This window comes from Talpa europaea (genome assembly GCF_964194135.1).
Source record: "Talpa europaea genome assembly, chromosome: 3".
NCBI lineage: Eukaryota > Metazoa > Chordata > Mammalia > Eulipotyphla > Talpidae > Talpa > Talpa europaea.
The window spans coordinates 113,651,512-113,666,771 of record NC_140069.1 but is presented as its reverse complement, the minus strand read 5'-3'; positions in this window follow the sequence as shown (position 1 = coordinate 113,666,771).

The window sequence follows — 15,260 nt, the reverse complement described above, 5'->3', positions numbered from 1 at the left end:
AAGTCTGGGGGATCAAACTTGTGCTTTGTAGGTTGTGTCTTAACCCCTTAACCCCACTAGGGAGGCCCAGTTTGGGAAATTATCTCTTGCAGTTGCTATTTAAAACCCTATCTTAATATTAAAATGACTTTATGTCAAGAGTTTTATATCACAACTCCACTGGCCTACTTCCCAGGCATTTCCCCCTTACCATTAAAAATGGCTTTGGTGTCTGTTGTGATTACTACTATTTACTTGTGTTTTATAACTTTAAAAGTAACAACATACATTTCATCAAGCTCAAAAATATGTCACAGGCAGGAATCTGTTGCAATCATGCAGGCAGCCCTGCTGAGAACGGAAGTGGGACAGCCCTAAAGTGTAATAAACCTGAGTGTCATAGGTCAGGTCAAATATTTCCAATTTCTTGGATTTACTAGTCCTCTTCCTGTGTCTTCATACCAACAAAGTAAATTGAATCACTGCATTGCAAAGATCTCCCTTTCTTCAAAGTAAGGATTCATTGTAATAGATTTAACATGAGACAATAGTGTTAGCAACACATGCTTAGAAGCCAGTGAAGCAGATTCTAACTACTATTTTAGCAAGTGATAAAGTGCTACTTTTAGTAAATGAAGGTGATAGTTCCTCCTAAAAGGCATAGTGCTTCACCTAAAAGAAAATGCATGGCGTATAACTCTTGAAAGTCTAAGAGTAAAAATCAAAGAAATTCCCTTTTTAACTAAAGAATCCTCAAAGGGATTTTTATTCCTGCACAATTATACCAAGGATGTCTTCTCTATCTTACCAGGATTTCAAAAATTAACTATAATTTTGCTCCTATTTTACCCTAAAATGGCATGTTTGTACAATTTTAGTGTAAAGCTATTAAAAATAAACCACTGAAAATTGGATGTTACCTGGAATTTTCTGTTCTGCACTCTCAAATTTTAATTACTGAATTTTAATTATTTTCTCTAAAAACAGTAATTTCAGCTTTGATCCTTTCCTCACTTGAAAATTTAAAAAGAGTAAAGTCAAAGTCACTTTCAGACAATTCTGTCTTTAGTGTCATTAAATTAAGCAATACAAATGGTAGTTAATGAAAAGTAAAGACAGTTATCTGGAAGTGGCTTTGCCACTGGTAGTTCTGGTTCAAAGCTCACCCTTTTCCCACGGATACACCAAATTTTATTGTTACATAAGGAACGATTCGCTTGGAGGGGGAAAGAACCTGAATGCCTCCGACACCACTGGCCAGCAGAAAAGAGGGTCAGAGAGGCTGAGACACAGTCACTGCAAACCCCATCACCGACAGTGACCCATAATCAGGAAGGATGTCAAAATCCCAAACTCTAGGAGTAAAGGGTTTGAAGGCAACCTCAAATACCCTCAATTTCTAAAGATTTGTACCTGAGTGACGAGCCCCTAAAACATGTAGCTTTGAAAGTCAATTGGGTTTGCAACCTTAAGACATACTAAGCTCAAGGAAACAGCAATGATTTTCAAAGGGTTCATGTATATAAAACTCACCTACCCCAGGACCCAGTGCAGAAGCTGCCACATGAAAAGTACCCAGACTTTCTGCAAAAGATGCTGTTTGCATCCCTGAAAGCGGTGTCCGGGCAGACAGGCAAATATATAAACACATATCGATGGACCAAATGAAATGCTCTTCAGGACAGAGACCAGCAGGATGCACCTTTGCATATTTTCCTGCCTCCCTCCAGCTCTACATTATCTCCCAGGAAAAAGGCTGTACCCCAATTTTTGCCGCCCATGGACAAGAGAAACCTCAGGTTTGCTGACTCTGTGGCCAGGAGAGGTTACACTTGCAGTTCACCAGACTATAATAAACAGAAAGATGCTGAAGCAGTGATTGCCCCCAGGGCATAGCAAGAGGCAATAGACTGAGGTCCCAGTCTCTCTCTGAGGCCTATTAGCTTATCTTCATAGCTGCAGCCTGAGGCACAGACTTATAGCTAAACCAACATCTGGGGGGTAGACTGTAATTCTCTCCAGAGACCTCAGAGAATGGATACCATCTTTGTATGCTCTCTCTTTCTCATTGTGCTCCAGAGCACCATCATCTCACAAAGGGAAAATGGTACACACTTCTGGTGCCCCAGATTTTCTGTCCCTTGCCCCAGTTTTTTGTAGCTGTTGCCAGGGGATCCCTGTTGATGATTCAGTTCTGATGGTCAGAGAGATTTCCTTCCCTAGGTCCCACAGGAGTGTAACAACCAAAGACACAGATTTTAGCCACTACCACCCACAGGGCATAGGGAAGAGGGGAAATTGAAACACATGCCCAGTGCTTGAGCTTTGATCTGAGGGGCAGCTCGTGACATGGTGCACATATGGGGACCTGCTATGTGTTCTCCATGGACTGAGGCCACTGAATGGCATCTATGTGCTTTTCCTTTGCCTCCCTGCAGTCACACCAAGATTTCCAGAAAGGAGCATGTACATATGAATGGCACCCTAGTTTTTAAGACTGCTGCTTGACAGACACATGTACATTGCCTGAATTTGTGGGCTTTATAGTTGTGGTTCCATAGTCGGCCTGAGGTGTCTGGTTTCAAATTGCCCTGAGTATAGCTGCTGACTGAGATCCTCCCTTTTTGCAATACTGATAGATCTTGGCACACACCCACACAGGACAACAAAAATAAAGTTGGCTACTTGATAATCACATAATCTTAGGCAGCAGCTAAGAACTAGGCAGGGTTGGATGATAAGGGTCATCTACCCAAGGCTACTAGTTAAAGAAGATTGGTAGAAGTGACTTTCATTTAGTGCAAAGAAATCAATACAAAGTTAAAAAAAAAAAAAAGAAGACACATAGGGACATATTCCAAACAAAATAACAAAATAAAATCTCAGAAAAAGATCTTAATGAAACTGAGATTATTAATTTGATAAAAAGTTTAAAGTAGTGGACATAAAGATGCCCACCAAACTTAAAAGTACTAAAGTATACTCTACAATATGCTCTATGCTGTGAAATATAGTATGTTAGGACACAAGATAAGTCTTAATAAATTTAAGATGACTGAAATCACATTAATCATCTTTTCTGACCTCAGTGGTACAAAACTAGAAATCAGTTACAAAAAGAAAACTCCAAATATGTGGAGTTTAAACAATGTGCTACTAAAAAACTAATGCATCAAAATGGGATCAAGAGAAATCGAAGATTTGTTAAGACAAATTAAATTTGAAATGCAACATACCAATATTTATGGGATAAGCCAAAAGCTGTTTTAAAAGAAAATTTCATAGCGATAAATGCCTGCATCAAGTAACAAGCAAGAGGGACTCCCTGGTGGCGCAAGGGGTTAAGCACCACATTATGAAGCAATCCGCAGCTTCAGCAGCATGAGTTCGATCCCCGGCCGGCCAGGGAGCAACCCACATGGCGCAGCAGACCTCTACTGACTCGCCCACTGCTCCCCTCAGCAGTGTACTTTGGTCAATCTGCCTGTTCTGTTCCCTACTCTTTCTCTGGTGAATCCTCTCACCTCCCACACCTCTGGCTTGTACCCCAGCTTTTGAGTGCATAAATAAATAAATCTTAAAAAAAAAAAAAAAAGAAACCAGATCTCAAATAAACAAAGTAACTTTAATTATCAAAGAACTAGAAAAAGAAAAGAAAAGCCCAATGTTAGAAGAAAGGACAAAAATGTTCACTGCAGAAATAAATGAAGTGGAGACTAAAGCAATGACTAAAAAAATTCAGTGAAACTAAGAACTGGCTCTTTGAAAAGATAGAACTCACCAAGGAAGAGGAGTGAAATAAAATCAGAAAAAAAGAAGATGTTACACTGGATAGCACAGAAATACAAAGGCTCATAAGAGACTACTCTTCAAAAAAGCAAAAGAGGAGAGAATACTTGCAAATTCATTTTACAAGACCAGCATTGTCCTGAGATCAAAACCATATTCCAAGGTTAGGACACCACAAGAAATAAAAATCACACACCAATATTCCTGATGAACATAGATGAAAAACTCAACAAATTATGAGCAACCTGAGTTCAATAATACATTAATGGAAACATACACCATGATCAAGTTGGCCTTATTCTAAGGGTGCCAGGTTGTGCTAACATCCATAAATCAGTCAATGTGATATACCCCATCAACAATATGAAAGTTGAAAATCATAGTATCATCTCAATAGTTGCAGAGAAAGAATTAACATGTCAATTGCTATGAAAAATCCTGCAGTAGGGAAGCCTGGGTGTGCTATCACCACTTTCAGAAAATAGAGTAGCAGGATCACAGCAGCCAAGATCCCATATGTGGCCACAGAACACTTGATAATCACAAAATCTTAGGAAGCAGCTAAGAACTAAGCAGGGTTGGATGATATGTGTCATCTACACAAGGATATGTGTCGCCAGCCCTAAGTGGAATCTGCTCCAGTGTAAACTGCACACGACAATTCAAAGACTGACAAGAAAAAGGAATGTACATATGAATTAATATCTTGGATACATTGAGTTAAGTTAAATGTATTTTTAAAGTTCCACCTGTTTCTTCTTTTTAATGTAGCTATGGAAAATCTAAACTTACTCATTTGTCTTGTATTTCTGTTTGGAAAGGGAAACATTTTTTTTTTTCTTCCATAACCATTCTATTTACATTTCATGGGAAAGTTCCCAAATTTTAGAGAAACATGGATAAAAAGCTAGGATTTGCAGATAACCCAGTTCTAAAATGCTGGTTTGATGTAATAGGGCCTTTTTTGTGTATGTATGTGTGGGAAGGGAGGGGGGGATAGTAGAAGGGGGTACCTATCTTATTGTCACTTTAAATATATCAGCTGTAATAAAAAAAGAGCAGTACACATTTTAAAGTCCATACTCTAAAACGGAAATTTAAAATTAGTCCTATCTTTATTTTTAGTTCTAATACGTGGAGTAGGAGTGGAACCAAAGCGGTAAAAAGTAATATGGAAAATTACTAAGCCCTGGTTTACAAACCCATCTCTTTAGTGTTCTTTAGCCAAATCACAAGATTAGTTTTTTAAAATGTTATTATGTTGTGTTTTGTTTTTAACGTTTCATTTTCCTCAGCCAAATTCCTTTCTTCCTCCACACCTCCCACAGGACTGGGCTGAACACAGTCATGGTTAAAAAAGCTTGCAAACTTTTTTTGGAAAGTGTAGCTGCCTGGAACTGTGGAGGAAAAGAGAAATTTTATATTCTGCAGCACTTAAATCAGGATACGATATTAAATATTTGAAGGCCTTAGAAGCATATTTTGTTTTTTGTTAAAAACAGAAAACAATAAAATCATATCTGTTCTTTAAAGTTTAATAAAGTCACATGTGCTTATCTATATGATTGAAGCTTTCTAGATTCTCAAACTTCCCTCAGGATTCAAGTTTATTAGCTTAATAGCATTAATCTGAGAAAGGTTTAGTATACATATGTGCATATATTATCTCTACTTACCATTGGCGCATACGTATATCAATCACTGCATGAGAAATATTACAATTTTCTACCTGGCGAATGTGTATCAAATGGAAATTAATTATATGAGAATACTGAAATCAATAAATTCATGTTTATTGGAAATAATCAAGATACACTTTAGAGATATCTCTAGTTACTTTTGTTAAGTTTGGAATATTCTAAATGATTAAAGCTGATGAACAATTATGAAGAAAAAGACTAGATTTTACATCAACTTAATGATCTGATTAAATGATTATGTATCCAATAAAAGCATTAGAATTCAAGTACATGGATTAAATCAAAAAGTTTACTTTTGAAAAAAGAAAACATGTTCTTTCAGTTCTTCATGTTCATGTAAGTCTTATTCCTTTTGGTAACTTCACCTACTTCTAAGCCTGATACCACTAACTCAATAGAACATGCATGTCATGATATAATATATCATGGTTCCCATTATTTTTCTAAGAAAAGCAGCATTAATCCTGCTACCTAATTTCTCAGAGTTCAACTTAGCTCTTAGCTCTGTGATTTTTCTTGGCTGAAGTATATGAATAATCAAAATCAATGGTTTTCTGTTCTCTAAGCAGAAGTTTTTATACACTTGACTGGCTGCCCCAGCCCAAGGCACTTTCTCAACATGACTTGCCTCAAAATTGGCAAAAGAGTTCATCTAATAAACCATATAAATATTCCATATTTTCTCATTAAATGTGATCCCTCTTTCCCATGAAACCTTTGGCAAAAACAAAAAATGTCCTTTCTGTGTAATTATTGTCAAGGACAGTTGGGAACCATTTGACCTATTAAATAAAACACAGTTGCCAGTTACACGTTACACTAGAGTCAATCTCTAAACAAAAAATAAACTTAAAATGCACAAGAGACTTTAAGATAGTGTTGTAGGGAAATCTTGACATTTCTCCCTCTCACAAGAACACTAGTTTCAGACAAAACACCGCTGAGAAATCATAGAGCACAGAAATGAGGCTGAAGAACTCCCCCCTATATCAGAGTTAAAGAACTAGCACATTAGAAGGAAAAGGGGAGAAGCTTCAGGTTGGCTGTTTTGCCCTACCCCCAGGCAAAAGCAGCACTCAGTTGCGATGTTCCTCTGAAGCTGCAGCTCATTTCTCCAGTGAGAAAAGAGAGCCCAGGATAGACACCCAGTGTTGTGGATCACTTTTTGGGAGGCAGATTTTGGTTTCACCCCAAGGAAGGCAGGAGGAATCTGCAGGACTTGACTATAACAAATCTGACTGTGATGAGATGGATTTAGTGCTACAGCCTACTGGGATCTGGACAGAGTTCCTACCTGTGGTGCCCAAGGATTAGTCCAAATAAGTGGTTTTGCTTATCTGCAGAGCCAAGAAGCTGCAGTCTGACAAGAGAATTGAGAGGAAGAAGAGGTATATGTCTCCCTGATACAGAATCTCAGATGAAGACCTTACAGGCCCTGGAGCCCAGTCAGCTCCCACCGACAGTGGAGCTGAATTATACAGACTGACTCACTACTGAGTATAGCTCCTGGCCCTAGCTGATCAGAAAGGCTGACCAGAATATCTAAAAACTGCATAGGGCAGCAAAACTTGAGCAGAAATTATGGGAGGCAGAACTAAGGTAAACTAACAAAAAATTAAACATTTAAAAATGAAAAGCTTCATGTTATCCAGATTTTCTTCTTCTAAAGTACATCCAAAGGAAATGAAAAAACTTAGAGATATCTGCAACTCTTAGCAGTATTATTAATAGTTTAACATGGAAACAACCTAAGTGTCCCTCAGTGGGAAATGAATAAAGATGTTGAAGTATATATGTTAATATGCATACACCGGAATATTATTCAGGCATGAATCCTGCCTTTGATTATAGCTAACACTGCTATATGAAAAAGGAAAGTTGAGAGGGTAAATCCTATGAGTTCTCATTACAAGAAGAATCCTTTTTTTTACTTTTATAATGTCTATATGTTATGGACAGACAAAAAAATTGTCACTCACACAAAATGGAACATTATCTACCCCTCAAAAATGGAAGCCCTAGAATTTGCACCAACATAGAAGGGTCTTTAGGGCACTATGCTCTGTGAAATAAGTCAAACTGAGAAAAATAATGTGTGATCTAACATGTGTAATTTATTTTTTTTTATGCCCATTTGTATCCTGTATCATATATTTTTATAATAAGCTATCAAATGGTAAGTAACATTTTTTTTATTTTTTATTTTTATTTTTTTTTTTTTAATAAATTTTATTGTTATATTCCCCATACAATTGCAGCCCCCCATTCTGACCCCAATCCCTCCCCTCCCGCCCCCGCCCCCCTAAAAGTGTCTCTGGTTCATAGTTTTTTGTTGATTTTGATTTTCACTTTCTTATAGTTATTCATTTTCCTGGTCCCTTATTTAAGTTTTCTAGATTCCTGCTATGAGTGAGACCATCCGGTATTTTTCTTTTTCTTTTTGGCTTATTTCGCTGAGCATGATCCCTTCCAGCGCCATCCATGTTGCAGCAAATTGCATGTGTTTATCTTTTTTGAATGCTGAGTAATATTCCATGGTATATATGTACCACATCTTCTTGATCCAGTCATCTATTTTTGGGCATTTGGGTTGTTTCCAAAGCTTAGCTATTGTAAACAGTGCTGCTATAAACATAGGGGTGCAGGTGTTCTTTGGAATTGATGTTTCTGTGTCCTTTGGGTAAATACCTAGGAGTGGAATTGCTGGGTCATATGGAAGCTCTATAACATGTGTAATTTAAAAAACAAACAAAAATCAGAAGCAAAAACCAAACTCATAAAAGAAGAGATCAGATTTGGAGTACCAAAATTTGTGGTTGCTAGTGGTAGGTGTTATGGGAAGCAGGAATTGGATAAGAATGGTTAAAAGGTGCAAAATTAACATAGAAACAACACAATTGTATGGTATATTTGATAGTTGCTAAGAGTTAACCTTGAGTTCTCATTTTAAAAACTATTTTTCCCATTATTTTGTGTCATTATTAGGGGACATATATTTACTAAACTTATTGTGGAAATCATTTCAAAATATGTGGGAGTCAAACCTTTAAGCTGCACACCTTATACAGGGCAGTATATCAAATTTCTGCATGTGTCAAACACACACACATACCAATAAACCTGGAGAAAATGCATATATTCCTTCTATTAACTTGTTTCCCCAAATTGATTCTAATCACTTTAATTTAGGTCTCAAAAGACCTAAGGCAACATTTTGCATGAAAAATTATTTTCTTTTAATTTGTCAGAAGTTTGATTAGAACATAGATTACATTGAAATTATTTTTTAATTTCCTTTTCCCCCATTGATATTTAGAATTTGGGTATAAATGTGTAAACCTAGGTGTCCTTTATTTCTCAAGTGACTACTTATACCTTTTCTGTGACAAGTCCTATTTTGGGAGGTAATAGTGATAAAAACTAAATTGTCTGTAACCATCCTGCCACCTACTATTGTGTGATGTTGAGCACACAACTTAGCTTCTCCATGCCTCGATATTTTCATTTTAAAATGGTATCGGTAGAGCCATCCTCTTATTGTTGAGGCAGGATTAAATGAGGTATCACACATATTGTGCTTAACATGTACTTTGATGGAAGGTTTAGCTATTAAAATACTCATTATAGAGATGCGGATGGGGATGATGAATTTATGATGGGAAACAGATGCAGAGAAAAACACCTCTGGCAGAAGGAGACAGGAGAGACAGATACTTAATTGTCATTCAAAAGCAAAATGCAATGAGTACAGAGCACTGCAGTGAAATGAATGCAAGGTGACCATCTGGCCCAGCACAGATCCAGTTTATCCCAGTTTTCCTTTTTTATCTTGCTGAACCTTCAGAATTGAACTAGTCACTGTGTATAAAAGCAGACTCATAGGAGAGACCAGGGGATGGCCTTAGCACCTCATGAAGGAAAATTTGGACTAACCTGATAAATGGTTGGGAAAGGAAAGCTAAATTTCTGTGTTCCTTGCCAAGTTCTTCCTGGAAGGGAAGGAGACAGGAAAGCTAGGTTTGCCTTGAGTTTGCAGGGAAGCCTCAAGTCACATGTGGTCTTACTGTGTATATTCTTCTATGACTTGCTTCAACATTGTGAGATTTACCCATGTTGGCATATGTAGTTCATGTTCATTTGTTTTCACTCCTGAATTTTAATCTACTGTATGGCTATATATTAATTATGTAGTCATTCCCCATTGCCACATATATCTACCATTTTCCCAATATCGTCATGAGTATTTTCATCCTGTGCATATCCTTAGTGAGTAGAATTACTGAGTCCAAGCATATTCACATCTTGAACCTCTGCTAGATGTGAAATTTTTTCCAAGGTGGGCGTAGTGATTTGTACTTCTATCAGCATTTTGTAAAACTTGCAATTTATTCCCATCTTCAAGAACACCTGATTGAGTTAAACTTCCAGCCAATTTACAATTAGGCAGCAAAGTTTATTTCAAGGTCAGCTGCTGGGAGGCAGAACTTGTGGAATTTGGAAGTTAAAGTCTGAGAACAACTCTGTGCTCTTGTTTCCTTGTGAGTCAGCAGGAGAACAGACCCAGCACTCTGCTAAGGTGTCCTGATTTTCAGAAGCAATATCTGAGAAAATTAATATTTACCTAAGGTCTATGTCCTTAAAGCTGAAAGATGACCACCACTCCATGCAGTACTAGAACAGCAAGTGCACCCCTGTAGGAGGGGAGACACATCTCAGCATGTGAGGTGCTTATGACCAACTCAGCTGTGGATATGAACTCATCTGACTTTGCAGTTCTGTCTTCCTCTCTGGTGTTTAGAAGCAGAACCAATATCCTTTGCCTTGAATAAACACTTGGTTCTGACCGATTCATTGTGGAGTTGGGCAGGAGTGTAGGGGACTCCTTATAAAGGGCAACAGAGAAACTTGTATAAGGAAACTTGAAAACTAAGAATAAGAAGCATGACTATTTATATTACAAGAATTTTATCAAGGTAATGGTAAATTCAAATTACTGGTGATAAAAAACCTTCCTCTTACCTTCCACAGCATGTGAAACCCAATTTAAACTTTTCTGGTAAGCTGTACCATGACCTGGCCTTGTTCCTCACAGTCCTCTCCAACATATAAACCTTGTCTTCTCAGTCTGCTTTTCTCAAAGTCTCATGCATATGCAAAGTTTCATTGTCAATATTTCCCTTTTTTTTTTTTTGGAATGATATCTCCTCTTTTCCCAATGTAAGTAGTCTGAGGTTTAAAACTGTGCCTTAGGCCACAGCAGTTAACAAGCTTCCACTGTGATCCTAATGAAATGTTCTGCCAGTGTCCTCATCCATTCCTTGCCCTCTTCTTGTAAAAGAAGTTCCACCCACTAATAAAATCCCCTCTCTAAAAGAAACCAAATGCATATCCAAACTGGCTTACCTATGCAAATAAATTTAGATGCCTGGGAAGTCTAAGTGTGGGGTAGACTTTGAGTACATTTCTATACAAGGTCTCTAGTAAAGCTTTCAGTCTGTTTCTCTATCTGGGCTCTACTTCCCTGTGTGATGACTTCATTCTTTCTCAAGCTTTTCTCCATGGTAGAGAAGATGGCTGCTGTCGGCCTCCATTTAATATCACTGTAGTTCATAAACCAAAAGAAAGAGAACTTCTGTCTTTCCCACTGTCTATCTCATCTCATGACTCAGGTCCTGCTTGGATTGCAAAGTTATTCCTTGGACTATCACATTCATTGATTAGGGTGAAAGGCTACCATGATGAGAATGCCTTATCTGGGCCCCAGCCCTCTGGGGAGGAGATGGCAGGCCTATGTGATGGACAGGTCCCCTCGGGACCACAATGAATAGAAGAGGAATACTTTCCCAATGGAATTAGCAGTGATGAACATGAACAAGTGTGTATGTACATGTGTCCACGAGGGTCCTCTAAACTAAGCCCAGTTAGGGGTCCCATCCTAAAGACTTCCATGGATCCATATATAAGTCCCTTTTCAAGGGCTTTTTCAAACAGAAAGACTATTTAGAGAGATTTTGGAATTAAATGTATACTGTGTTTAAAAAGTCACTTTTCTCAGGTAACTTAGACTTTGGCACTAGGGGTTTTCACTGATGCAACATCCCCGCTGAGTTGAGTTCCTTTGTGAGGAACTCAAGCTTGAGAAGAACAAACTTCACTCTGTCAATTCCATTCTGGTTAATTAGACATTTATCCCTGTAATTCTCAGTAATCAAGTATTGTGCCTTTTCTCCTAGCAGGCTCCTAAAATAAATGCAGAGAGAGATAAGGGATGCCTAGTGAAAGCCCCACCGACACCCAAAGCCTAACCATGGAAAGGAACAATGCCTCATCGCACTGCTCAATAATAATCTAAAATCCCAGTTCTATGTCTCCAAAAAGATCTCATATTAACTTCCCTCAGAGTCCATTCGTTCCTTCCCGTATCTTATGTTTTCATTGTCTAGTTCAGCCAGCACTGCTAGACTTGTTCCTCTTAACTATTTTCTATTTAGTCTTTATAATTCAAAACACCTATGCAACAGAGCAAACTGTATGTTCAATAGTTACAGAAAGACCAATATGTTATGTATACTATGGATCATGTACATTTAATACACATTTTTAAATAGTCTTGAAGTGTATATATTGGCCATTAGTTTGATATATAGATTTGCTTTTGAAAAATCTCTATTTGAGCTGAAAAAATTCACACAGTTTAGAAAATAATTCTGATCAATTGGTTTCCTGCAAGATGGAGGACATTCCTCTGCAATACCACATTCCTTTTCCCCCCCTCATGTTTCTTGGATAAAAAATTTACTGATATTTTAAAATAAATGTTTCTCTAACTTTCTGATAAATTGACAATTCTGCAAGCTGTCTCTGGAAAAAAAAAGACCCACAAAGAAATGCTTACTATTTTCCCCTTTGGGATATTTACAAAGCACATCAGCACAATAAAGATTCTGAATGTATCTTCAATAAAGAAAGATGTTTAGCTGAGTATAGCTTAACATATTGGACTAGGCAACAATTTTATATGACATATCTATTTTATATGACATATCTAGTAAAATATTGTGAATCTAAGGTATGAGAAGTACTGTATGGGAAAAGTTGACAAATTAAGAGCTCTAAATACCCTTTTAGTAAAATACCATATCTGACATTTTCCCAGATAACAGTTATTTCATAGAGAAGAGAAGGATAAAAGTGTCAGGATAGTGTAGGAAAAAGGACATTTAGCTGGAAGATCAGTCATCTGTGTCCTATACATGTCATAGCACATTTAATGTACAACCTTCACTCCTGACTATATTTCCCTGTTGGTGGTGTTTCTGGTCTTTAGGTTGATTTAAATTCATCCTTTTATTTACTCAAATGGTTCTTGAAAACATAAGCAACATATGTATAAGTAATTTATGTGTAAGTAATATAAGTATAAATGTATAAATTAAACATAAGAAATATATGTATAAATTAAAAATAATATAATACCCTCTTTAATTTTCCAGTTCATTGGGAATTTTAGATAACTAAGTCAGCTATAACAAAATGTTATAAGGTAGAATTTAAAGTAACTCAGAGAGTGTTATGTTAAGCTTGGATGATCAATCAAGTTTTCTGGGAAGAAATCACATTAAAGACTTGGACGACTGAGTGATGGTAAGGTCACCATCTGCCAGGGAACAGTGTTCCAAGTAGGGAGAATAATGCATGTACTACTGAGGAAAGAGAGAAAACATACTTGTTTCAAACTAACATTTACATTGTGTTTCTATAAATGAAAATGAACTATCAGAAAATTAATTCCAAAATTATAAAAACTCATAAAGCTCAACAAAAACAACCCTGTCAAGAAGTGGGCAAATAATCTATATATACTTTTCCAAAGAAGATATTCAAAATGACCTATAGGCACATGAAAACATATTCATATAACTAATTATAAGGAAAATGCGAATGAAAACCATAGTGAGATATCACCTCACTCTTGTGAGACCGGTCTACATCAGAAAGACTGGGCACAAGTTTTGGCAAGGATGTGGAGGAAAGGAGCACTCATCCACTGCTAGTGGGAATGTAACTTGGTGCAGCCTCTATGGAGGTTCCTCAAAAAAAAAAAAGGGGGTCTCCTTGGTGGTGCAGGGGTTAAAGACAGCACTATCAAGATATTGCCAGCCATTGCAGCACCAGTTCAATCCCTGGCCAGCTAGGGAGCAACCCACATGTTGCAGCAGACATCTCCTACCTCATCTGCTGCTCTCCTCAGCAATGTATTTCAGTAGATCTACCTGTACTTCTCCCCACTCTGTCTCTGGTGAGTCCTCACAGCTCTGGCTTATACCCCAGTTCTTGTATGCATAAATATTTTTTTTTAAAAAAAAGGAAACATAGCACAGTAGGTAGTTACTCAAAGAACAAAAAAAAATACTAATATAAAAAGATTTAAGCTCTCCTATGTTAATAACAGCCTATGAACCATGACATGGAACCATCTTAAGTATCCATTGACAGATGAATGGATAAAAAGAATTGTGGAATAGTAATCAGCTATTTTAAAAGATGAAATAGTACCTTTTGGGGAAAAAAAATGGATGGATCTTAAAGAGATTATGCTAAGTCAGTCAGAAAATGAAAGTCAGTTACCAGATGGTTTCACTTGTTAATGTAATATAAATAACCAGAGAACAAACTGGCAAATGAATAATTCTTAGACACTTCTCCACAGACATACAAATGACCAATAAGCACATGAGAAACTGCTCATCATCAGTTGTCATTAGGCAAAGACAAATCAAAATCACAATGAGATACCACCTCACACCCATGAGGAAGGCCTATATCAAAAATTCCTAGGACAAGAAGTGTTGGCAAGGATGTAAAGATAAAAGAACCCTTGTACACTGTTCATAAGAATGTAAAGTTGTCCAGTAGATATGGAAAACAGTATGGCAGTTTCTCAAAATATTAAAAATGAATTTGCTGTATGACCCAGCAATTCCACTTTTAGGTAGCTACCTGGCATTCTATTTTTCTCTTTGTTAGTCTATGTCTTTTTCAATACTGTGCTTTCAGGCTCACTGATTCAATCAGCTATTGTTTGGCTATTTTTTAGGCCCTCTATTGCATTTTTTTTCAGTTATGGTATTTTTATGTTCATTAATTTGTTTGAAGCATTCTCATGTTCTCTGCCCTTCATGTATTTTTTTTTAATTTATTTATTCATGCACATAAGAACCAGGGTACAGGCAAGATGTGCAGAAGGGTGAGAGGATTCACCAGAGACAGAGCAGAGAACAGAACAGGCAAACTAACTGAAATACACTGCTGAGGGAAGCAGCAGGCAAGACAGGGGATGTCTGCTGGTCATGTGGGTATCTCGCCAGCTGGTCAGGATGGAACCCGTGCTGCAGAGGCTGCAGATAGCTTCACAGCTCTGCACTCAACTGCCTGCACCACCAGGGGAGGCCCCATGTACTTCTCTTTGTCCAGCTGTTGTTCTCCTTATATTGATAAACACAGTTATAACTTAAACATTTTAACAGAAATTATACAATTCTCCTGTATTGGAGTTCGTTTGCAGTTTCTTAGTTCCATGATTTGTGGTATGTTCTTCTAATCACTTTTAGTTTTCATAGGTTGAGACAAGGAGCTTTCACTCTTGTCTTGGTGAATTGGCCTTTTATTATACTTGCAGGCTGCAGGAGACAATGCTAGGTTGTTTGCCCTGGGATCATTGGGTGTATTTTGCTTCATAAACTAGAGTCATAAACTGATGCCTCTGCACCTGTTCGCATGCTGGGGCTCTAT